Genomic DNA, 26,360 nt, shown 5'->3' on the forward strand with positions numbered 1-26,360 from the left:
GGGTGCATTTTAGCCACACTATTTTGAAAATGGAAAACATATTACGAAACTTGAGTTTTGATGTATATGAGTTACTCTTAAGCCCTGTTTGTCTGGACTTTTGCTTCTGCTTTTTTAACTTTTTTAATTTGGCAAAATTGCCACAAAAGCTTCTAAATAGGGCTTTTTGCTCCGGCTTTTGGCTTATACCAACATAAGCCAAAAGCCAAACCAAAAAAGCATCTATTTAGGAGGGTTTTTTTGGCTTTTTTACTTAAGTGAAAAGATGCAAAAGCAGAAGCAAAAGCCCAAACAAACAGGGCATTAGTTTAACTGACCGACTCTTAGTATTATATACAGAATTGACGGCGTATACAACAAATAATCTTTTATCACTTAGAGAAAAAAATTTAAAATATCTATGTCGATTATAAAAATTCATCAAAATTATGAAGCATCCCAACCATAATAAAAATTACATCAAATTTCTAGACCACCGGACGACCATTACTACTGTCAGAACAACATGCCGACATGATATTGTCGCCACTTTCATACCAGAGCCTACATGACTCTATCAATGATAACTTGAAAATCTTCATGCACATGCCCCTATGGACCAATTCCCTGAAGCCGTAGTCGTCGCCGTTGAACAGTTGAATCAATCTAAAGCACCTGACACCCGATCTTGCTGCCATGGACTTAGCGTTCATGAATTCCATTTTTTTGTGTACTATAAATCGACTTGATTATTGAACTAGTCTTGATTATGCATATATTAGTACTAAACACCGAGGGCGGTGCAATCAATTGTAGTACAGCTGTGATCCGGGTTGTTAATTTTGATCAGTCTCAAACAAGGAGAGTTGTTATAATTTGGTGAACAATACAAGAGAAACGATTGAACAAATTGATATTCCCCTTAATTTATGAGAACGAAATCGTTGTCTCCAGCACGGCACATGCGTGTCATATCGAGGAAGCTAAAGTTGTTGTGTCAGCCTGTTTGGCACCGGCGTGGACTTGCCACTCCGCCAGCACATGAGCGGTTCCTAAGAAGGTGTTCCCCTTCCAGATTGTCCTGTATTTGCACTCCTTCGACGCCGGCCGGTGGCGTGCCGTGGACGTCGTAGCAAAATTTACTGGAAGGAGAAGATTAGCCCGACACGGGAGAGCCTGCGTGCGTCCGAAGTTCTACCCACGATCGCCCGACAGCGAATTTACCGTAAGATTATCTCTCTCTAGAAAAATATCCAAACCACATGGAACTTGTAACTGAATAAACCAGGAGCTTTCGCCGTCGTGGCCGCTAATTAGCGGCGGAGGTTAAACCACTATCTAATGGCAGCGGCGTACCCACGATGCTGCACCCACTTGTGATGGGCCGCAATTGCGCTGCCACGACAATCATGCGCCCACGGGTTCCATTCCGGAGTACTATAAAAGATCTCGCGCCACGCATCCCACGCCACAGCCGCGGAACGAGAAACAAGCTGTAGTGACCGGGGCCGGCCCCGGTGGCCCGTCGCCGTATGGCGCACCGACATCTCCAATCGCCGCCACTGTTTCGGCGACGTGATGTCTCGAGGCCACGGCCGGCCGAGTGCTGGGCGCAGCATCGTTATTGCGGCGGGGGCTGCTCAGACTTGTCTTGTCTAAGCGGCTCGTGTCGAGAAGGCAGCTGATGCTGCACGATCGAGCGTGTTATTTTAGCGAGATGCCGATCGGCCCGCACGACCCCGATGCTGATTGCCGATGCCGTCAGCGGCGTGACGTAGGGGGTGGTGACCTCAGCCATGACCGCCTCAGCGTGCGTGCGCTAGCAGCCATGGCAGCGCGTCACGCCGGCCTAGAACTGCGGAGCAAGGCCGCCTCCGCGTCTGCCGGTAGATCGACAACGCAGACTCCAATACAAATTGCGCAATTCGGCGCTGAATGCTGCGATCGACGTCATGCCTGATTCCAAAGAGCGAGTTGCGGCGGTCAACTTTTTCACACCGCTGCAAAGCGGCCGCCGCGAGCCTGCCGTGCGTGGTGGCGGCAACTTTTGGCTTGGTTCGGTGCGTCCATCTATTTGCTTGTTCGATTTTTAGGCTCGTTCCTTTACAAGGAAGAGTGTGTGGGAGAGAGTTGGACGGTCGAAATCATCTGCGTGGGATGCTAACTGAGTTAGGCAGGTTGATGCAGAATTCTGATCTCTTGGAAAAAGATCTTGCGGCGGTGCAATGAGTTCACCCTGGAGAAGACGTCACTAATTCTTTGTGATTTTTACTTCGAGCATGCCTTGTGATTTTTATAGTGTACTTTAATTTGCATGGTCTGCTAAAGCTAAAGGGCTACTTTGATTCAAAGGATTTTCATAGAAATTTTAGAGGATAAGAATCCTTAGAATTTTTTTCCTATGTTGGTTGCTTGATTCATAGGATTGAATCATATAAGTATTTTTTTCAAAGATTTTTTTATATTACTTTTCATAGAATTTCTAGCATCGACTTAAACCTCTTTAAAAGAATCCATTGATTTTCCTAGGTCAAGCAATCAAAAATTATGTAGGATTGAGATGATCATAACATTTCATCTTATGTTTTTCCTATTCCTACGTTTTTAGAATCATGTGAATCTCATTTTTCTTTCGTAAAGAAAAAGTAATGTTAAACCTTAATGGTGCTTTATTTTCGTGGGGGCATGTACTGGGAGCATCACCCTCATACCGCCTCAACTCTTTGTCCAATCAAAAAGTATTGACATCACTGTATGTGATTTTTTTGGCCAACCAGGGCTACAATCTATAGTGGACCCACCTTTACAACACACACATCTCTCTCTCTCCACATGCATTGTGTTTTCCTTCCTCTCTCTACCTCTCTCCTCGCATGCATCAACACCATCTCCTTTCTTCCTTTCTCTCAACCTTTACACCCCGAAGAGGCCGGCTCTTTTGCAGGCTACAGTAGCTCCTACGAGGCTATAGCTTTTATTTGAACCTAGCCCGAGCCTACGTGGATCTGCGAGGCAGCAGATCGAGGCTACACGTTGGTTATGCCTTCAACGAATCAAAAAAGCTTTTTTGTTATGTCAAATATACAATTATATTAACTTATTTTTGCGGGAAACAACTATATATTAACTTATATATGAGATTAGAATATCTTTTCTTTAAAGATGGTACCCATTTTAATTTAATAGAAATCAAACTACAAAGTCCATTGCCAAAACACAAATGCGCCGCGACATCCACTAGCAATTTGTGAGAGATGGTGACGGTGTCCTGGACTATGGGGTACCGACCTAGTCGCCCCACAGTCCATTGGCTGGGCTTATGGCCCACCCTTTCTCTAAGGATGTAGCGACCTGACCTCAAATGGTCAAATCTCTGTGCTTCCGTGTTATCCCTGGATCGGTAATGCTGACACACACAATACTCAAAGGATTTATAACAGAGTAGCAATCACACACTTATTACATCGAATATCTCAAAAGAGAACTTATTACAATAAATATGGCTTAAGGCCATCTAAGAAGATAACAGCGGAAGACTTGGAAGATAAGTGAGTCCATCAACTCCAACGGCATAGCTGAGATGCACAACAACGACCTATCGCACCTTTACTCGTCGTCTGAAAAGTCTGCAACATAATATGTTGCTGCCCGAAAACGGGTCAGCACATGGAATATGCTGGCAATATAACACAGTAGAGCAAGAACAGAAATAATGCTATCACTATATGCATATATGGCTGGTGGAAAGGCTCTATGGTTATATTGTTTTGTGAAAAGCCAATTTTTCCCTACAACAAAGGAATATATTTTATTTAACTATCATGGTGGTTGAACAACATTGAGAAGGTACCTCCAACTCAATCCCAATTAAGAGTAATTATCAACCCAACAAATTAAATTAGAGTGATGAGATACATATGATAATCCAAGTACTAGATACTCAAGATGTCCATAACCGGGGACACAGCTAACCATGATTAGATTGTACACTCTGCAGAGGTTTGCGCACTTTTCCCCACAAGACTCGATCTCCTCCGTTGGATTTCTCGCACTTCATGATGTTTGAGAAACGGATGACCGAGACACAGTCTTTCAGAAGCATTAACTCTAACCCCGGGTAGACAATACCAACCTACATCCCTCTACATCTGCTAGCCTACCACTGGAAGAGGTCATGCAACTTACTCAACTATGCTAGAGCCCATAATAGCTTGTGGCTGCACACGGAAGTTTCTAGCATGAAATATCTCAGATCACTTTGAGCCTAGGTGGCGGACCGTAGGATTATCACACGGGTACTCCGGGATATCCTAGGACAACACTGGATTCTCCAGGTGCCCAAACAAGCAATCCACCTAGATGTGTATTAAAGTTGCCACCTTAAGTTGAACCATTAAATAATCGTCTCACATCTGTCATGGATTCACTCACCCAAACCACGTCTACGAGCATAGCATAGCAGTATAAGCATAACGTAGAAGTAACTCCCAAGGGTTTGATAATAAACAGGGCAATAGGTTCTACCTCATCAACTACTTCCCAATACCCACAAGTTAAACACATCCTAATCATGCAGTGTTTGAGGTTTGGAACTAATGCATAAAAACTGGATATGAAAAGAGTATGATCAATGTGTTACTTGCCTTGCTGACGATCCGCAAAACCTAGAGACTCGTAGTAGCACGCTTCGCACTCCGGAAATTCTATCGCAAACAAACAATAGCATACATAAGCAATCAAGAAAAGATCCACGAGTAAAACTCAAATAAGAAGATTGAATCTGAAAACTCAACTGAAGAGATTCGATTTGCAAAAAGAATCAAATCAAATGGAGCATCGAAACTCAAACTACGAATGAACCAACATCCGATTACTAATCTGGACTAGAGTCAAATTTTATAGTACCAAAATCTTGTTCAAGTTGGTTAAACAGAAAGACGGCTTCGAGACGAAGATCCAGGTGCTTGAATCGCCTGATTCCGATAAACGAGCGAAAAGATAAACTAAAACGAAAATCGGGTCAGAAATCACGATCAAAAATAATCGTGAAAACCCTGGAAAAAGAAAAACTGACAAACAGGCTAATGAACGAACGTCCGCTGTCTGCGGCTAACGGGTGAGCGGTGTTCGTTAAAACGAACATACGGACGAACGTCCGCAAAATAATTAAACCGAAAAAACCGAACCGATCTATTAAAAAAATAGATCTAGGGTTTCGAAAATAAAAACCGTTCGGTTTTAAAAAAACCGGCGGCTACCTCGTGGAATAGGAGGGCAGCGGCGGCGTACTCCGGCGGTGGGGCAACTCCGGCGGCGGGGCGGCCTGGAGCGGCGCAGCGGCGGCGGGGCGGCGCTATGGTTCGGGCGGGGCTGGCTGGTGGCTGGGTCGGCTCGGGTCTTCGGCCTTTAAAGGGCCGTCCGGGTCAGTGTCCCAGGCGGACACGGCCCGGTAAGGCGGTAACCCCTTAAAAAAAACAATATTCCGATGCGCAGAAAAACGAAGAAAAGAAATACTAAACGGACTCCAAAAATCTTGAAATAAAATTTCCCCATCCTCTAAAAATCTACCGGACAAGGTGAACATTTATTTAGGACTCTAATGAAATTTTGAAAAATGCATATTTTTCCTAATTCAAATAAAATAGCGATAAAATCCAAATAAAAATGTTTATTTGTTTTTAAATATTTTTCCTCCAATATTTCATTTTTTGGGGGAAGTCATATTATCCCCTCTCATATATTTTGATATGAAATATTTCCAGAGAGAAAATAATTAAAATAAATGACCCTTGTTTCAATATTTGATAAATTTTAAATATGAGAACGGTGAAATCCCCAACTCTCTCCGAGGGTCCTTGAGTTGCTTAGAATTTTGAGGATCTTGAAATGAAATGAATAAAATATGATATGCATGTATAACCTATGTATAACATTCCAACTTGAAAATTTGGGATGTTACAAAGGAAGGATTCAAGAGGCCTCATACTTCCACATGATCAAGACGAACTCTATCGAAGACTTGATGTGTACCCCAAGATCTGCATCGGCTCGGCGGGACATGTAACACTAGATTGGCAACCGACCATGTGTAACCCTAGACACCCCCAGTGTCTATATAAACTGGGAGGTCTAGTCCGTAGGGAGGAGGATCACAATTTCTACTACCCAGCCTTAGGGTTAGAACACTACTTACGATCTCGAGGTAGATCAAGCTTGTACTCGATACATCATCATCAATATAATCAAGCAGGACGTAGGGTATTACGCTTTGAGAGGGCCCGAATCTGGGTAAATATTGTCTCTTTCGTCCCCTGTTACCCATAGATCTGAGATCCACGAATCAGGACCACCTACCCCAAGGTCTATAAGTTTTAGTACCTACATTGGTGCTTTCATTGAGAGTTCCGCTGTGCAATCGAAAAAGGATCAATGAACTGTTGGTTAATGGCCATGGCCCTCGCGGCATGACGCCCACGCCCCAATCGCTTGCAGCTGGATCGCTCCCCCTCCATCAACAGACGGGCTCTAACGATCTCTCCATCTTCCCCCTCACCCCCGGACTAGAGTATCACCTAGCGATAAGGGCGAAGACGACCAAACAAAGGAAGCCGGAAGATCAGATCTCAAGATTGATTTGGCCACTCCGTCACAAGCATGTCCTTCTCAGGACGTGTAACGCCCACGATGCGGCTATATCTCCCACGTGTCGAGGCACGACTTAGAGGCATAACCGCATAGTGGTTTTGTCGCAAGAAGGGTCATCTTCACACAATCCCATGTAATGAACAAGAATGGGATAAAGAGTTGGCTTACAATCGCCACTTCACACAATACATAAATATCATCATACATCATCCAAATACAAACATATAGACCGACTACGGTCAAAATCCAGATGAAAATAAGATAACCCCAAATGCTAGATCCCCGCTCGTCCCAACTGGGCTCCACTACTGATCATCAGGAAAAGACACATAGTAACGACCACGTTCCTCGTCGAACTCCCACTTGAGATCGACGCCATCGTCTGCACTGGCATCGTCGGCACCTGCAACTGTTTTGGTAGAATCTGTGAGTCACGGGGACTCAGCAATCTCACACCCGCGAGATCAAGACTATTTAAGCTTATAGGAAAGGGTGGTGTAATAAGGTGGAGCTACAGCGGCAAAAGTATATATGGTGGCTAACTTGCGCAGATGAGAGCGAGAAGAGAAGCAACGGAACGGACGTCATCTAGCAATGACCAAGAAGTGATCCTGAACACCTACTTACGTCATACATAACTCAGGCCGTGTTCACTTCCCGGACTCCGCCGAGAAGAGACCATCGCGGCTACACACGCAGTTGATGTATTTTAATTGGGTCAAGTGACAAGTTATCTACAACCGGACATTAACAAATTCCCATCTGCCTCATAACCGCGGGCACGGCTTTCGAAAGATAATGCCCTGCAGGGGTGTCCCAACTTAGCCCATCATAAGCTCTCACGGTCAACGAAGGATAAACCTTCTCCCGGAAAAACCCGATCAGTCTCGGAATCCCGGTTTACAAGACATTTGACAATGGTAAAACAAGACCAGCAAAGCCGCCCGAATGTGCCGACAAATCCCGATAGGAGCTGCACATATCTCGTTCTCAGGGCACACCGGATAAGTCAAGCTACGAGTAAAACCAGGCCTCGAGTTTCCCCGAGGTGGCCCCGCAGGCTGCTCGGTTCGGACCAACACTCGAAGGAGCACTGGCCCAGGGGGTTAAAATAAGATGACCCTCGGGCTCGCGAAAACCCGGGGGAAAAAGGCTTAGGTGGAAAATGGTAAAACCAAAGTTGGGCCTTGCTGGAGGAGTTTTATTCAAGGCGAACTGTCAAGGGGGTCCCATAAATCACCCGACCGTGTAAGGAACGCAAACTCAAGGAACATAATCCCGGTATAACAGTAACTAGGGCGGCAAGAGTGGAACAAAACACCAGGCATAATGCCGAGCCTTCCACCCTTTACCAAATATATAGATGCATTAATTAAATAAGAGATATTGTGATATCCCAACAAATCCATGTTCCGACATGGAACAAACTTCAACTTCACCTGCAACTAGCAACGCTATAAGAGGGGCTGAGCAAAAGCGGTAACTTAGCCAAACAACGGTTTGCTAGGAAAGGATGGTTAGAGGCTGACATGACTAAAATGGGAGACATGATATAGCGAGTGATAGGTAGCGGAGCATGGCAATAGAGCGAACAACTATTATAGCAAAGATAGAAGTGATTTCGAGGGGTGGTCATCTTGCCTGCAAGGTTCTCAGAGTTGTCGAAAGCTTGATCCTCGTAAGCGTACTCGACAGGTTCCTCGTTCACGAACTCGTCTCCCGGCTCTACCCAAGACAAGAACACAAACAAACGGAACCACAATCAACAATGAGAAATGCGCAAGCAACATGATGCAAAACATGTATGATATGCAAGATATGATATGCGATGCATATGCGTGCTCCGGAAGGAAAATGATGAACATGGCAGTAACTTGGCAAACCAAGCATGCCACTGGAAATATGAGGTGATTTCGGTCGAAATCGATATAAAGATCACCGGAATCGGATGCACGGTTTGCAAATGGCAAGCAAAACAAGAATGACACTAATCTGCGATAAACAGCAAGATAGCACTTAAAATGCAACAAGCAACAATGCTACAGCACCCCAACCTAGCAACAAAGCACATGAAACTAATCTACAGGAGATGCTTGACAAAAGATGAACACTGAGCTATGGCTAGATCACAACATATCAAGCTCAAACAAGCATGGCAAAAGTGCAAAAGATTACAGGTTCACAGACGTAGTGAAAAACTGGACATGGCAGAAATCAGCATCAGGTAGCAATGTTCAGAGCACGAAATCAACATGCTAAAAGAACTTAACATAGCAAAACAAGGCATGACAGTGTTCTACTAAAAGCACATGACAAAAGTTCCTTACTGACCATAAGCCAAAAAGGACCAGAAGATATGATGGCAAGCATGTTAACATAGCAAGTTTCGTTAACAGGTTTCAGACTTTGCAGAAAACAGAGCATGGCAGAAATATTAATATGTAGGCCTCTTTGTGAGCTTGATGCACTCACTACAGAGCAATGCATGACAAACCAAGCACACCTACAGCAAGATGGCATGTTTATGAAGCTATCCATGGCAAGAACAATTGCATAGCATGTATGGAACAACTACAATAAGCTTGGCAAGATTGCATATCATGTTAAGAATCTGCCAGAAATATTTTATAGCAAAAGTAGAGCAAGATTGAGTCATGCTATGGCACTCCATAATTGGAAACAATTACAGGAATGGATCAATTACAACTATAGCTACAAAACATCCTTACTGAACATCTCCAAAATATGCATGAATCTCTCTGTAGCATCAAGTTTACATGGCAACAAAATTACAGCAGACAAGGACTTAGAGAAATCAACGAAGAGGGGCGAGGAGCTCGGGCCCGTCGGCGACGGACGGAGGAAAGGAAGGCGAGGCGGGGCGGCGGCCGGAGGGAGGGGGCGCGGTGCGGCGCCGGCGGAGGGGGCCGGAGGCGGCTGCCGCGGGCGGCGGGGCCGGCCGGCGAGCACGGCGGCGGCGCGACGAGGCGGAGAGCGCGGCGGCGGTGGGCGAGCTCGCCGGAGCTCGCCGGCGGGGCGGCCGGCCGGCGACGGGACAGGCGGCGAGGAGGAGGAGGACGCGCGGGCCGGGGAGGGCTCGCCGCGGGCTCGGGCGGGCCGCGGGCACGGGCGGCGGCGCGCGGTGACGTGGCGCGCTCCGGTTGGCCGGGCGGCGCGGCGGACGTTGTCCGGCCGGAGCGGACGTGTCCGGCGCGGCGCGGAGGGAGAAGCTAGGGTTTCGTCTGTGATTCCATTTTTCGGGGGAGATGGAGTTTTATAGGTAGAGGGAGCTAGGAGACTCCAAATGAGGTGCGGTTTTTGCCCACACGATCGTGATCGAACGACCTAGAGTATGGAAGAGAGTTTGGTGGGTTTTGGGCTGGTTTTGGAGGGGTTTTTTGCTGGACACTCAAATGGACTTTGCGGATGCCCGGTTAACCGTTGGAGTACCAAACGACCTCCGAATGGAACGAAACTTGACCGGTAGTCTCCGGGTGGTATATTAAGGCCACTTGACAAGCCTCGGTCCATTCCGAGAAAGTTTGACACACGCACACGAAAGAAAACAAGAGGGGTGCACCGGAGGAGATAGGAGCGCCGGATTGGAAAACGGACAACGGGAAAAATGCTCGGATGCATGAGACGAACACGTATGCAAATGCAATGCACATGATGACATGATATGAAAATGCATGACATGACAAAATACAAAACGAAAGACAAAACCCGACAACGGAGGGAAAAACATAACACATAGCCGGAAATGGCAAGAGTCAGAGTTACAAATATGGCAAGTTACATGCGGGGTTTTACAGGACGCCGCCGCCCAAGCCTCCAGCCCGTGGGCGGTCGGGATCGAATTTTTGTTCCCACCCACCCACCGCATCGAGTACTGCCCGAGTAACTTCAGGCCATCCGATGTTTGGGATCTAGTCTACATACAACAACAACTTGGAGAAACAGTCAGGCAATTCTGGGTCAGATTCCTACTCGTCAAGAATAGGATGGCAGATTCCCCCGACTCCGATATACTAGCTACCTTCCAGCACAATTCACTACAAAATTTTGTCTATTTAATGACAAACACCCTGACGACAAAACAGGAACCGTCGCTCAAAATCATTTTTTGTGATGATCCACCGTCACGAGGTGTTTCCTCCCCGTGGCAGGGCCCTAGCCAACTTTGGCGATGTTCCGGGCTGATTTTTAGCGACGTATTGGGCCGTCACTACGCATGTCCATTTCTAGGATGAGTCTCATTATCATAGTTAATGTTGGTGGGTCATTTTTTGTAAATGTAAATAGAAAAATAATAAGTAATTATTTTTCAGCTAACTCATTTAGTGGGATCTCTTTTCATAATAGCCGGAACTTGAAATTGGGATCGTCCAGTCCCCTCCTAACAAAGGGAATTGGGATCATCGGCTTAGGGCCCTACGTCATACCGCACCCCCAGTAGCGAGTCGAGAGGCCGGCACGGCGAGGTGAACGTGGTTGCGAGGGTACGACGAGGTGAACGTGGTTGCGAGGGTACGGCGAGGCCACGTCTCATAGTTGATGGGCGCAATCACGCGCGGCAGTGGCAACGTCAAACATGGACGATTTCAGGTGAGATCTATTTACTAAGAAACATTGTAGTAGGAAATATCAGGTGCATTCTATTTACTTTTCATGTTATACATGCAATGGATCATGGTTGGATTGCTCACGGAACGGTCCTTATGACACCATACATGGCTGGCATGAATCAGTATATGGAATTCGTGCTTGCTCACAACAACGGGGCCGAAGATATGTCGCGATGGGATCCGTGAAACTATTGATGTTGTCGGATGTCACGTAAATGTCACTGGTATGCCTAGGTCCTATACAGTGTGGATCTATCATGGGGAATCAGGGTACATCGGTGCACACAATTGTACTGCCAATGATGATGGTTATGAATATGATGACTCTGATGATTTTGAGTTGTACTAACAATTTGTGTTCGATGTGGTGGGGGCTCTAGTGGATGACATGGGCAGGACAGCTGGAAATAAAGAAGATGCATCTCGTGGGTTGGCCATTTTTAAGAAGCTCGACGAAGAAGCGATGAAACCCCTTCACAAGGAATATGGAAGTATGACACGGATGGCGTTCATTATGAGGGTGCTTCATATCAAACATATACGCGTATGACCAACAAGACATTAATTATGCTTTGTCAGCTGTTGAATACTGCTTTGCCTAAGGTGGACTTCCCGAAATCTTAGCTGATGCTAAGAGAGCTCTTTCTGATCTTGGTCTTCGATACCAGACAATTCATGTATGCAAGTATGACTGCATGTTTTATTGGGGAGACTATGCCAACAGTTCACTTTCCCCAAAGTGGTAAATCAAGGTGGAGACACGTCAATGGGAAGAAAAAGGTTCCTCACAAGCTCATTCATTACTTTCCGATAATCCCATGTTTACAACGATTTTTTTCTTCGTGGGAAATATAAGAGCACACCCGATGGCACAAGGAAAAGAGGGTTCAAGAGGCTACTGTAATGAGGCACCCCACTGATGGCGATGCACGGAAGTACTTCGATTGAAAACATGAAAGATTTGCTAGAGATGACCGCAACTTGTGGGTAGGATTTGCAACTGATGGATTCAATCCCTTTGGACACATGAGCAGTGCATACAGTATATGGCCCATTTTTGTCATTCAATACAACTTCCCACCCTGGATGTGGATGGACCAATCCAATTTCATGATGTCATTGCTGATTGTTGGAAAATACTCACCAGGAAAGGCTTTTCATGTATTTATGCAGCCACTGATACCAGATATGCAGAAGCCGTGGGATGGTGTGGAAACAACATATGTGTGCACGGGAAAACCTTTCAATTTACGTGTGATGCTTATTTGGTCCATTCATGATTATCCTGCATATGGCACTACCTCCGGCCGGGGCACAAAGGGTTATTACTCATGTGTGCACTGCAATGAGAATCCTTGCTTTCAAAAACTGGAAAATAAAATTGGATACATTGGCCATCGATGGTTCCTTCCTACGAAACATCATTTTAGAAAGCAGAAAAAACGTCTAATAACAAGACAGAGCATAGGGGTCGACCAAGGAAGTTCACAAGCGAAGAAGTTGATCAGTACTTACAGCTTGCTAAGGAGAATTTCAAACTAGGGAAGTACCCTAATAATGCTAGTAGAAAGAGAAAGTGCACGGATAATAATCCCACATGGCACCTGAGGGCGAGCTTACATGATTTTCCATACTGGAAGGATATCTTGTTACCTCACAACCTGGATGTTATGCACATTGAGAAGAACATATGTGAGAGTATCATTGCTACACTCCTTGAACTTGATGGTAAGAACAAGGATACCATCAGCGCAAGATTGGATTTACAGCATATGGGGACGTGGGATGATCATTGGGTGCAAGAAGTTCCGAAGAAGGTGATGCACCATGGACACTTAGTAAGAAAAACAAAATGAAGTTGTGCAAGTTTCTGGCTAAGGTCAAATTCACAGACGGTCATGCTGCAAACCTGGCTACACATGTGGATGTTGAGACCGATAAATTACATGGTGTGAAGACGCATGATTACCACATACTCTTGCAGACTATCTTACCTATTGGTCTTAGAGGCATTGTCTCCAAGGAGATGTATGAGGCTATCGCTTTACTAGGAAGATTATTTAAGGAGTTGTGTGCCAAGACATTAAGAATCAACGTCGTGAAGAAATTGAGAGATGACATTCCTGAAATTCTTTGCAAGCTTGATAAGCTCTTTCCACCTGCTTTCTTCAACATAATGGTGCACCTAGTTGTACACCTTTTGGAAGAGGCACTACTAAGGGACCTGTCCATTATGGCTGGATGTTTGTAGTTGAGAGAAGGCTTGGGTACCTCAAGTCAAATGTGCATAACAAATCCAGGCCTGAAGGCTCAATTGCAGAGTCGTATATCGGCAATGAGTGCTTGATCTTTTGCTCCAGAGATTTGAAAGAAGACATAGAGACCAGTTTTAACAAGCCGGATAGGAACATGAGTAAGTATGATAAGAAGAAGAAAAGGCAAAAATTAGAGGAAGCTTAGGTATATTTTCAGAAGGTGGTCCTGTTGGCATTGGGGTTGCCCAGAAGAAAACATGCTGAGGATTGGGGCAAAATGCATACATATATACTTGACAACAATCCACAAGTAGAAAAGTACATATAGTAAGTTTCAATCACCTAACTAAGTTGTACTACCATGTTTGCTTACGAGTATATCTTAACTAAGTTCATGAATAGTTTACTTCTTTTACACAGGTTTCACAAGGAAGAATTAAAGAAAAGGGATGTGCGAAACTTGGAGTAGAAGCACAAAGCGGAGTTCATTGACTGGTTTGCATGTCATGTAAAGAAGTTAATAAATACGCCTGAAGATATAAAATTGCTATCAAAAGGGCTAGACATGCATGTACATCCGCGGGATGCATGCACAGTAAATGGTGTTAGGTTCCGTACCATGGATTCTAAAAAGGACCGAAGGACTCAAAATTTGGGCGTCATGATGAAGGTAGGTGTGGAAAACTCCAAAGAAGAGAGGAAACTATATGGGGTGCGGAAGCAAGTTCTTGAGGTCATTTATGAAGACATATCGGTATTTATGTTTAGATGTGATTACTTTGACCTTGATGGCCTGAAAAACAAAAGCTTGAAGATGAAGTCTGATGAGGTTTTTAGAAGCGTAAATACTTCCGCATTCTGGTACCAGGACGCTCAATTCATGCTGGCGTCCCAAGCTACCACATGTATTTACTTGGAAGACACAAAATTTGGTCACCCATGGAAGGTGGTTGTGCCTATTGGGTCGACAGGACACGACTATACAAGAATATCAAGAAGATGCCCATTCATCACCACATCATTTTTCCGTGGATGTTGAGGATGAAGTGGAGGATCATGAAGCTTCCAAAGATGTTGAGGATGAAGAGGAGGAATATGATGTTGTACCAAATGTTCACCACAAAAGAGATGAAGCATTAGGGGTTTCAGTTCTAGCTAGTGTTGTGGAAGAAATTCAGCGTAAATTTGAGCAGGGCAAGGAAGACTATGACATGAGTGAGGATGAACTGGTCGATGGGGAGGAAATAGGTCTAGATAAGATGGACTGTGATCTTGATTAAAATATGTGTTACTAGCATGTTGCTTGGCCGTTTAAGATGCTGATGTAATCCAGAAATAAGAATGGAGGGGGACTACAAGCGCTCTCAGCGATTTGAAACATCCGGCCCTCCATTTCGTTGCCTTGATGAGATCTCGGCCGTCGGATCGACCCGCTGGATGATGCAAGCCATCGGATCGAATTAGTGCACTGTAGCAATGAATAGTTTCACTCCAAGCTTGCCACCGTGCGTAATTCCAGTGCCCCTCTGAGGGCATTTTCATCATTTCGCATCCTCAAGGTATAAAAGGGGCTCGCTCTTGTTGCGGCGACCTCCTCCCGCACTCGCGCGCCCCTGCTCCTCCTCTACGCCGCCTCCACCCAAACCCAAACCCTAGCTTCTCCCCATGCCGCCGCCATCTCTGTCTCCCAGCTTGCCGGATCCCCACCGTCCACTTCCCCAGCTTCGTTGTCATCGTCCTCGCGTGCACATGGCAGGAGGAGCACAGGAAACATGGAGCCATCGCTGGGAACGCCGCTGTTTTCCTCACGTGGACACTACAGGAGGAGCATGGGAGATGTGGACCGCTGCTGGGAATGCCGCCGTCGTTCTTGCCTGCACATGGCAGGAGGAGCGCAGGGGACATGGAGCTACGGCTGGGAATGCCGGATGCGATTATCTGCAGGTTCATTTCTCTCTCTTTTTCTCTCACGTTCCTCTTCTTTGATCCCCTCTTGCTGCCAGCTCCTAACTGTGTTCCCCTCTCCTCTAGGTCGGTAAGCCATGCCGGCCTCATGTACCTAGCATGAGATGAAAGAGGGATTTAGAGAAGGGAGGGAGCAGGAGGAGAAGAGGAAGCCAATAAAGTCCGATTTTGATCTGGTGGACAGGGCCAGTTACTCCGATCTGGACGATGAGCAGCTGCTGCTACTGCAGGTGGACAAAGCATGAGCCCTCATGGCTCCTCCCTCCTCTTGCTACCCCCTGATGTGGTGAGCTCCACCCCCTCTTCCTACCCCCTGCACATCTATCTTATCTAGCTAGTTTGATTGCAATTTATCAGAAAGTTCTGAGTGTTGTGAAGGTTAGTGTTTGTCAGGCATGCATAGAGATGTCTGGATTTACATTATTTTTGAGGGTTCAGGATTTATCTTTTTTCTCATGGTGTGGCATTGTTTATTTTTGCAAGGAAGTGCTCCAGTGGAATCACATCTCAAATTGCAGGTGTGCAACCATCTACTGTTGTTGATTCTACAGTATAATTTGGCCCAAACAGTCATGAAGGTTTAGTTCATAATGACCTTCTACTTCCATATTTCTGATTGATGGATTTTGTCCATACATTAATGAACTATATTGTTTGTATTATAGTTGGTTTCTACACTCTTTAATGGGTTTTAGGACTTGCTCGTCTATTTATTTGTAGCTAGGTTCCTGCAAATTGGGTTTAAGAGATGTCTAGATCTAGCCAGGCTCCAATAGAGTAGATTCTTTTGTTGCCCTTCAGGTTTGTTGGCTACCTTGGCTGTTTTTGCATGGGAAGTTTGTTTGTTCCTATCCAATAGATGCTCATATCTAGCTAGATTCCAAGGATGTTTTGTTGTATTTATTAATTTGTTTGGTACCTTCTTTTTCTATGGCGTTGATGGGGGTAGATTTATCCTGTAGTTCTTTTGCTATTTGTAGAGGAATCTTTTGTTCCTTTTCTTGATATATATAGATAAACCAAAACTGCTCCTTTTAGGCTATCTAAGGGTCTGAAGTGACTAACATTGTAATTAGCATTTGTAGGTATTTATTCTACAATGCTCCCATTTTTCCAATCATAGCTCTTGCTCCAAAATGCACTTTCAAAGAGGTGGTTGAGGCAGAGGTTGTTCTGTTGTGCCACTGAACGCGACAATGCCGGGCTGCACTAGTTTTCTTCTTTTGTATTCTTACTATTCTGCCTCCCCATTTGAAGCTGCTTGAATCCAGGGTGATTCTTCTTTTTGTTTACATCGTAAGATCTTTTGCCATAAGTTGACTATGATTTTTATGTACGTGTAAATGTAGGTTAACCACATCTGCTAGGATGGCTTTATTTTTCTTTTCTGGTGGGGAATGCAATCGAGTGGTCATCTCTCTCATAACTCATGAGCACAATGTAGGGCATCAACTGAAAGAACATCATACCATACTCATTTATATACATGTTTGGAATTTTCATCCACTCCGAAATAATAGTTCAGCCTGACCTTTTTTATATTTCCATCAATCGAGTAGCGCACCACAGGGTTTTATTGCTTTTGGCGTAGTCAGATAATTATTTAGATAGTTGCATACCCTTTCATGGCTTTAAAATAGCATGTACTAATTGACTTTTCAATTTGTGTTGCCTGCTCATAGATGTCACTGCAAACGTCACGGTTATTTCTAATGCACCCTTTTCCTGGCTTTCATGGGGTTTGATGTAAATCGGTTAATGACTATGTGACAACATCTATCTACCTAATGCGTTATTTGGTATGTCGACAAACTCCAGAACTCGGTTTCACTTCTGTATTTCTTTTGCATCTGCTTATTTGATTTCAACCTTACAAATTCAACGTTTAGCTTGGGAAAGCTTCTTACATCATAAACTATTCAAACTGATGTTATGCCCAGTAGTGTACTTTTCTATTGTTTGGTTTTCTTGGAACAAATTGTGTGAGACTCTCTTTAGTCTGCCAGTTATTAGCAAAGCAAGCCTTTGTGCCCATGACATTTTTGTTCTATAAGATATGCAACTGGTTCTTGTCCTGCATCGAACAGTCTCTGTTAAGACAAAATAAGAATAACACCACATACTTCCTATGTTTCTACGAATTTAGTACAATTATCAATGTGTGACCAGCTACTAATTGTGCAATATCTGATCTAACAGTTACTATTTAAGTTAGAGTAAAATGATGGCAATTACATCTATGCATATTTAACATTCAATAATTGTATTTCCATTTCTCCTCCAAAGAATTGTTGATTCCATCTTATCCGTATAACTATTTCATTTTGATATGAATTGAGACATAATTCTGCTACATGTAAACAATTATTGGTTCTTTCTTTTCTATGTAAACTAAGAAATAACTCTAATCAGTTGTTTTTATTTACTGTCTAAGTATCATTCTTACCTAAAACTAGTGACAAAACTGGTTTTTCTTTCATACGTGCCATAGATTATCCAACCCCCTCTGCTTCTGTACAATTTTTTGTGGTGACAGATTGATGGTACCATGTGGATCTTAAGATCCACCATTTCCTAATTTTGCTCTCTTGCTCGATCTAGGTTTCCCAGCAAGGCGATGGTGTGCGATACCCATGCGCATGCCTAGCTGTATTGCGGCTCGAGGATGCGGCGGGGGTGGCACATGAGCAGATGAAGGAGGAATAATTGAAGCCCCAATGCATCCACACATTCTTTCTCCCTGACAATGGGAGTACTAGGTTTGGTGCTCGTGTCGTTCGTGTTCATCGGTGGGATGGTGCAAGGCGCAACTCTGACACGGTTCCTCGCCGGTTGGACAGTGTTCAGGCGCAACCCCGGCGCCTACTGAGTACTGCCTCGGCTACAACCTCCCTCGGTGAGCTCCATCTTCCTCTTGTTCCTCTGCTTCGGCTACCGTATGGGACATGGCCGTGGCTATATTCATGCGGTGCTCATCTGGTTGATGCTCTATGCCCTACTCATGCTTAGGTTCCTACTTGAGCTCTATAGTTGCTATTCCAGGGTTGGCAAGCTGCTGTTCATGTTTAGTTGCTACCATATGAGTTCCTATGATGCTCTGGTTTACATGTGGATGCCCTGGTCCTATAGCTATGCTCCTGGATTTTCTAAATTGATCAGTGGCGTTCACGCTGGGGCGATGATGATCGACCGTGGCTGCAATAAGTGGGCCTTTGAGCAATCGAGGCACTTGTGGGTATCAAGTTGGATCCTCCCTTTTGTCTCTAGAGTCCTTTTTGATGTTGTGATACTTGTTTTTCTATCTTTGGATGGTCATTCTTGTTGAGTGATAACCAGGGCAGCTCCACTGTATAAAACAGATTGATCCGGTGATAAGAGATGATGGGGGTAGGTTATATGATCGAGGAAAGGCGAATCTGAGCCCACTATGCAATTGATACGTCTCCGACGTATCTATAATTTTTGATTGTTCCAGGCTGTTATATTATCATTCTTGGATGTTTTACAATCATTTTATAGCAACTTTATATCATTTTTTGGGACTAACCTATTGACATAGTGCCCATTGCCAGTTGCTGTTTTTGCTTGTTTTTTACTTCATAGTAAATCAATACCAAATGGAATCCAAACGCAGCGAAACTTTTTGGAGATTTTTTGGACTAGAAGACACAAGTTGGGCCAAGGAAGTACCAGAGGGGGGCTCCGACGGGAGCACAACCCACCTGGGCGCGCCTAGGGGCCCAGCCGTGGCCTGGTGGGTTGTGCCCATCTCGGCCGCCTCCCGCACCGCCTCTTTGCTCTATAAATACCCCGAAAATCCAAAAACCCTAGGGGAGTCGACGAAACACAATTCCAGCAGCCGTAAGTTTCAGAAACCACAGATCAAATCTAGACACCATCACGGAGGGGTTCATCATCCTCATTGGTGCCTCTCCGATGATGTGTGAGTAGTTCATTGTAGACCTACGGGTCCGTAGTTAGTAGCTAGACGACTTCATCTCTCTCTCTTTTAATTCTCAATACAGTGGTCTGTTGGAGATCTATTTGATGTAACTCTTCTTGCGGTGTGTTTGTTGGGATCCGATGAACTTTGAGTTTATGATTAGATCTATCTTATCCATGAAAGTTATTTGAGTTTTGATCTGTTATATGCATGATTGCTTAAAGCCTCGTATTTCTTCTCCGAATATTTGGTTTAGTTAGGCCGACTAGATCGATTTTTCTTGTAATGGGAAGAGGTGCTTTGTGATGGGTTCGATCTTATGGTGCTCAATCCTAGTGACAGAATGGGAAATGACACATATGTATCATTGCTATTAAGGATAACAATATGGGGTCTACATCATGTCATCGTTCTTATTGCATTACTCCATTTTCCATGAACTTAATACACTAGATGCATGCTGGATAGCGGTCGATGTGTGGAGTAATAGTAGTAGATGCGGGCAGGAGTCGGTCTACTAATCTTGGACGTGATGCCTATATAATGATCATTGCCTGGATATCGTCATAATTATTTGAAGTTCTATCAATTGCCCAACAGTAATTTGTTTACCCGTCGTATGTTATTTTTCTCGAGAGAAGACACCAGTGAAATCTACGACCCCCGGGTCTCTTGTTTATCATATTTGCCTTCGAGATCTATTTCTTTTTGCTTTTATTTTCAGATCTATTAATCCAAAAACCCAAAAATACCTTGCTGCATTTTTATTATTTATTTTATCTCGCGTTCCCGCGAGATCTATTTATCCAATCTACTACAATTGTATCTATCTTTTTACCCCGGAGGGATTGACAACCCCTCTTTTACGTCTGGTTGCAAGTATTTGTTCTTTGTGTGCAGGTACCATTTACATAGTGTTGCGTGGTTCTCCTACTGGTTCGATAACCTAGATCTCATCACTGAGGGAAATACCTACCGTAGATGTGCTGCATCATCCCTTCCTCTTTGGGGAAATACCGATGTAGTTCAAGCCGCATCAGCAATGAACCCTGAACCCTTTTTATCTATCTATTTATAGGTGTTGCTTATTTATGTTCCAGTGATTATAGTCATCTTATGTGGTTTACATGTGGATGCCCTGGTCCTATACCTATGCTGTTGGATTTGCTAAAATGACCAGTGTCATTCGTGATGGGGTGATGATGATTGGCCGTGGATAAAATAAGTGTGCCTTTGAGCAGTCGAGGCACCTATGGGTATCAAGTTGGATCCACCCTCTTGTCTCTAGAATCCTTTTTGATCCTGTGATACTTGTTGTTCTGTCCTTTGATGGTCATTCTTTTTTAGTGATAACCAGTGCAGCTCCACTTGATAAACATATATCCTAAAACAAGGACGGAGGCAACCACCGGGCTCTCTCGGCGATTTCGAACATCTAGCCGTCCATTTGATTTGCTTGATGTGATTCTGGCCATCAAATCGCATCGCTGGAGAGCCTCGATCATCAGATCGCATCGCTAGAGAGCCTCGGCCGTCGGATCAAGCTCGTGTTCCTGTTGCAATGAATAGTTTCACTCTAGTTCGTGCCACAGCGCGTAGTTGCCTCCCTCAGCAAGCTACATCTTCCTCCTGCTCGTCTGCTTCGGCTGTTGTACGGGACATGGCCGTGGCTATATTGATGTGGTGCTCGTCTGGTTGATGCTCTATGCCCTACTCATGCATCGGTTCCTACCTGAGCTCTGTAGTTGTGGACCCATGCTATTCTAGGGTTCACAGGGTGTTGTTCATGTTCAGTAGCTGTCATAGGAGCTCCTGTGATGCTCTAGTTTATATGTGGATGCCCTGGTCCTATAGCTATGCTCCTGGATTTGCTAAATTGATTTGTGGTCTTCATGTTGGGGTGATAATGATCGACCATTGCGGAAATAAGTGTGCCTTTGAGCAATCGAGACACATGTGGGTATCAACTTGGATCCTCCCTCTTGTCTCTGTATTCCTTTTTGATCCTGTGATACTTGTTGTTCTGTCCTTGGATTGTCATTCTTGTTGAGTGATAACCAGGGCAGTCCCACTGTATAAACAGATTGATCTGGTGATAAGAGATGACAGGGTAGGTTATATGATCGAAGAACGTGAATCTGAGCCCACTATTCAATGAACCCTGAACCCTTTTTATTTTTATTTAAAAGTCTTGCTCATTTATGCTCCAGTGTTTATAGTCGTCTTATGTAAATATTTCTTCTCTCTCATACCTTTATTGCATATTTGCTGCTCTTGATCTTTTATTGTTTGTTGTTGGTCCTTGGTTTAATCTGGTTAATAGTAAGTTGCACTTTGTTATACTAGGAAGACTCCCTCCCAGCAAGTTATAGGTTGAATGGCTTGTTTTAATTCGTTGTGATACTATTTCTTCTATTTTTTTCTACAAGTTACCAGTTGCAGCTTTTGTTCTTACATGGTACAAATAATAATGCTACATGACTTATTTTAGCAATGCAATGAGCCCTGAACCCTACATAAACAGGAGTTAAATAAGTATGAACCTACACAGCTTATCTTTATTTTAGCAATGAACATATTTTGTATATGGAGCTGATACTCTGAAACTTCTGTTTTTATTACTGTATTATATTATGAATGTTCAAGTATTTGGGTCCTAGACAAGTGTGGTTTTCAAGTGCCAATACTCTGAAACTTCTGCAACCCACTTTCTTAACTTCCACCACACCATTTCATTTTTTGATAGTGGGTTAGACAGGTGTGGTTTTTAGGTGTAGTTGCCTATTAGTTGTTTTTAGTTTTCCTGTGTCGGCTTGTCTAGTCCAGCCTATAAGTTACTTAGTTTGATTATGTATTGTCGATGCAGCTTATAAACGGATGAAACCATGAAGCATTCCTGTGGCATGTGCCTTGGGCTGTTAGCCCGATATAAAGATTTGCTTTACCAACACAGTTTGATTTAGACACTGCCTGCAAAATAGGCAAGCGCTTTTTATTGGTTTGGGGTGGTGCGTGTCTACTTGTGGGCTTTACATGGGTTGTTTAGGATGTTAATGGGCTTGCATGTACATATGCACGCATAATATTGTACCGGGCCAGGTTTGTAACACTATATGGCATGTCTGTTCCACGACTTGATCTGTCCTGACCCAGACCCTAGCTCAGTTCCGTCAATGGCTAGTCTTTGTGCCCCTTTGCCGACGGCGACGTCCATCGACAGGAGCGATGGATCCAGAGATTGATCAAAAGGTAATCGCGCCTGTCTTTTTTTTCAATTGTTTTATGTTGCTTCTTACTATCTTGCTCTCTTCTCGTAGGTTACGGTCCCGCCAGCGCCACCTTTTGTCGACTTATCTAGCATTTCCTCGGCCGTGTGGAACCAGCACATCTACCTGCGAGTCTCCATGCTATGGTACCAACGGGGTGGCTTCGATGATGGCCCTATCAAGAGTATACATATGGTCATGACCGACGAAAAGGTGAGTGGCTATTTTTTCCGTTTTCCTTTTAACAAACCATACGCTCTTTACACAAGGGGTGGCTGGCTCTTCTATACATTGTTGTCTCCTTAGGAGATCAAAGAGCTTCTCTTCGCTGCGTATAATCTAAATAGGCTAAATTGTAGCTTGGTAATGCTGACGGACTGTATCTTTTGACACTGCTCTTTAGGGTTATATGATGCTTGATGGTTGTTTGTGCTCTTCTATAGGGAAAGCATGCCAACGTGACGGTGCCTGATGAGATTGTAGACATGTGCCGCCTCAGATCCAATGCAGCAAATCTGCTTAGAAATTGTCCTCATGCCCGTGCACGTTCCTGAAGAATATGGACCGAGATGTGTCTCCTCAGCTCCATCGTTTGAAGACGGGCATCGGTGGGTGTTATCTCCACTTCCCCCATTTCCTCTCTCTCTCTCTGTTCATCTGCTCAAGATTTGATTAGATATGTCGATTTGTTTGTTTGCAGGGGATGGATCCCAAGGGGAGAGGTGCGGTCCTCCAGAGCTGCTGGCTCCAAAAATAAAGCCAATCATTGGATTCCTTATCTATCGATTGGAAGGTTTATTGATTTCCCATCTGGTTTATTTCTGCCAATTAGTAATGGATGCTGCAATAAAGTATGTATCATGTCCATTTTCCATTGTCTAGACACTAGATTAGTTGTTGTTCAAGATAAAAAATCTTGCTGATTGTGTCCACATGCATCAAATGAACCCGATGCTCATGTACATATATCTTGGTGTTCTGCTAATTTATTCATGGTCAACCAGGATGGTTGAAATGCAGCTAGCTTTAACAAAGTGTGACATCACCCTGGAGCATCCAGTATGTATATGCTGATCCAGTATGCAGCTAGCTATAACAAGGTGTGCTCTCATGTTAGTCCATCTTCATTGACAAGAAGCTTGGACACACCCAGTATGTATATAGTGATATAGTGGACACATCCAACTAGGAGTATCATTTCATTCTGAACCTAATGATATTCCATGAATTCAGATTTTTCTTCTTCTAACTTTTGTTATTATTGTGTTATTGTTTTGCAGGTATTTGTTGCCCAGGCGTAGGCCGCTTCCAAGGCCATCTCGGCCCACTCCCCCAATGGTCCTTACTTTCATTGTGCCATCTACTCCAGACGAACCGAGGCACTTTGCTGCCACCGGCTCGCTCGACTGGTGATCGTGTCTTCTGTCAAAGGCCTGAATGGTTTAGTGAAAAATTGGTATGTATAATTTCAAAGCTTCTTACATTGTAGTAGGAAAATCTATATGAGTTTATTGTTGGAAGCTTCATTTTGGCCAATTAGATAGTGTTTATAACTTTGTATGCATATTATTGAAAGTTTCGTTTTAGCTGGTACAAAGTTTGTGTGAAGATTGTTGTAAGCACCACCCGTGTGCTGATTTTGCCCTTTCAAGTCCTAATTTAGTAGCTTGCTTATGTTGCATGTGTTTACTATTTCCATTTTGTGTGTTCATATTCGGTCTCAGATGAAAGTGATATGTTGCAATGATGAGTGCTTCTCCAAGCATGCTATTGGATATATTTGATGTAAACCTGGAACCATCCCTCTAAGTCACCCTCATGTTAGATAACATATTTCTTGTTTTGTGTGGCAGTCGATATATGTACCTTCACCGAGCTAATTTCTTTGATAATTCACATATGAAATTATTAATTTCTACCATTTCTTTGTTGGCCTGAAATACTTAGTCAAATATTGATTTCTTTGTTTGCTCAAACAACACATGAAATCCAATGTGTACATGATGTTTCTATGCGCAGGTTATTTTGTTCATGCCATTAGTTGACTATGAAGCATAAGACCACTCCAAGCTAGGTAGAGTTAGCGTATCTGAACTCTGAAAGTCCAGGTTGCAATGAGATAAACCTATAGCTTTCGATAGCTATTTGATTTGCACTTGCTTTTTGCAAGATAGGACCTGCTATTCATGGTACAATGTTTTTGAATTTTGTCCTTATTGCAAGGTTTTCATCCGATTGGAACCTACAAAACAATTGGCCGTGTTGGTGTTGCGAGCTCTTTTATGTAGATTTCCTCGTAATCCTCTGTCGGTATGGTCTATATTGCTTGGTCTGTATTCTCTTAGATTCTTTGCCTTTGTTTAATGTAACTGGCCTCAAGCTTGCTCTTATATTTAATCTGTATGCCCTATTTTAAACTCAGTTATCCTGGGAAGCAACTATACCTTGCTCTTGATATATCTTTGTAGTGTTTGTGATATATACTGAACACATTTATTCTGAGCGTTTATTCTATTTTTCTTTGGATGTTCTAAACGCTCTGTTATATTGAAGTTTTAGACGCCGGGTCACCGTGTTGAGCCAGGAAACGCCTGCCAATATGCGCTTCCGATCTTACATTACCTGCTTGACCAAAACATTGGGACCAGCATCCTCGAGCTAAGGCGCGATCCCGATCTAGTGGCATATTAGAGAGACTCGTGTGTAATATCACAGACATTTCTTGCATTTGCTATCATATATCTATGAAAGTGCTTGAAACTAGTTCCAAAATGTATCCATTTTATTTTCAAAAGGGTTTACAAAAATTTCTGAAAGTAATCAGATCATTTTATATAATTCACCTGACAAAGATCTGCACGAGAGCATACATAAGTACACATCCAGCTATGACAGACACTGCAGCTAAATCCCTTCTATCCCTGCTCTTAATGGCGTGCTTCAGGTAGAGGTTTGCCACCTTTCTCTCTTCTTTCATGCAAGCTATCTGCTTGTCTTTCTCCATATTTGATTTCTGTAGCACCAAATTTTCGTCCGCGAGCTTGTGGATAACAGTCCTCGCTCCCCTTCCATTCTTTGTCCATCCACTTCAAATATCCACACGTGTTATATCCCTATAGTATAAGGAAAACAGAGTTAAATTATAGATGTAACTGATGAACACAGAACATAGAAAACAATTTGTTTTATTTCAAACCTCTTTTGGGCAGACTAGGAACCTACGCCCGAAATCAAATCCGTGCGTGTAGACTCTACAGATTGGGGTACACAGGTGCCCGCATGTTTTTGTCTTCTGTATTCCGCTGAACTGAGGACTTTGCTCGAACATCGGAATACTATGGTTTACCACAGGGAGGATTTCAACATCCTATTCACAGATACTAGATCATTCAGTGAACAAATAACGCACCGCGTTTCATGAGGGACATGGGTGTCGGGTTGACTTACCCGTGTTGGCTTTTTCCTTCCGAACAGCAACTCCGACGTGATCTTCCATTCGCCAGGCAAGTTCTCGTCGCCTCCCCAGTGATGCCTTCACCGTCGACGCCGTCCGTGATGTTGTTGCCGCTGCCGGTGGTGAGACGAGGATTTCGTGTCGATCCAGCAACCTGGCGACCCTCCTTCTTGCCTCCATGCACGGACATGTTCCAACCCTTGGAGGCTAGGGTTTCGCTCGGGT

The sequence above is a fragment of the Triticum aestivum genome, chromosome 2D (assembly GCF_018294505.1).
Source record: "Triticum aestivum cultivar Chinese Spring chromosome 2D, IWGSC CS RefSeq v2.1, whole genome shotgun sequence".
In the NCBI taxonomy this organism is placed as follows: domain Eukaryota; kingdom Viridiplantae; phylum Streptophyta; class Magnoliopsida; order Poales; family Poaceae; genus Triticum; species Triticum aestivum.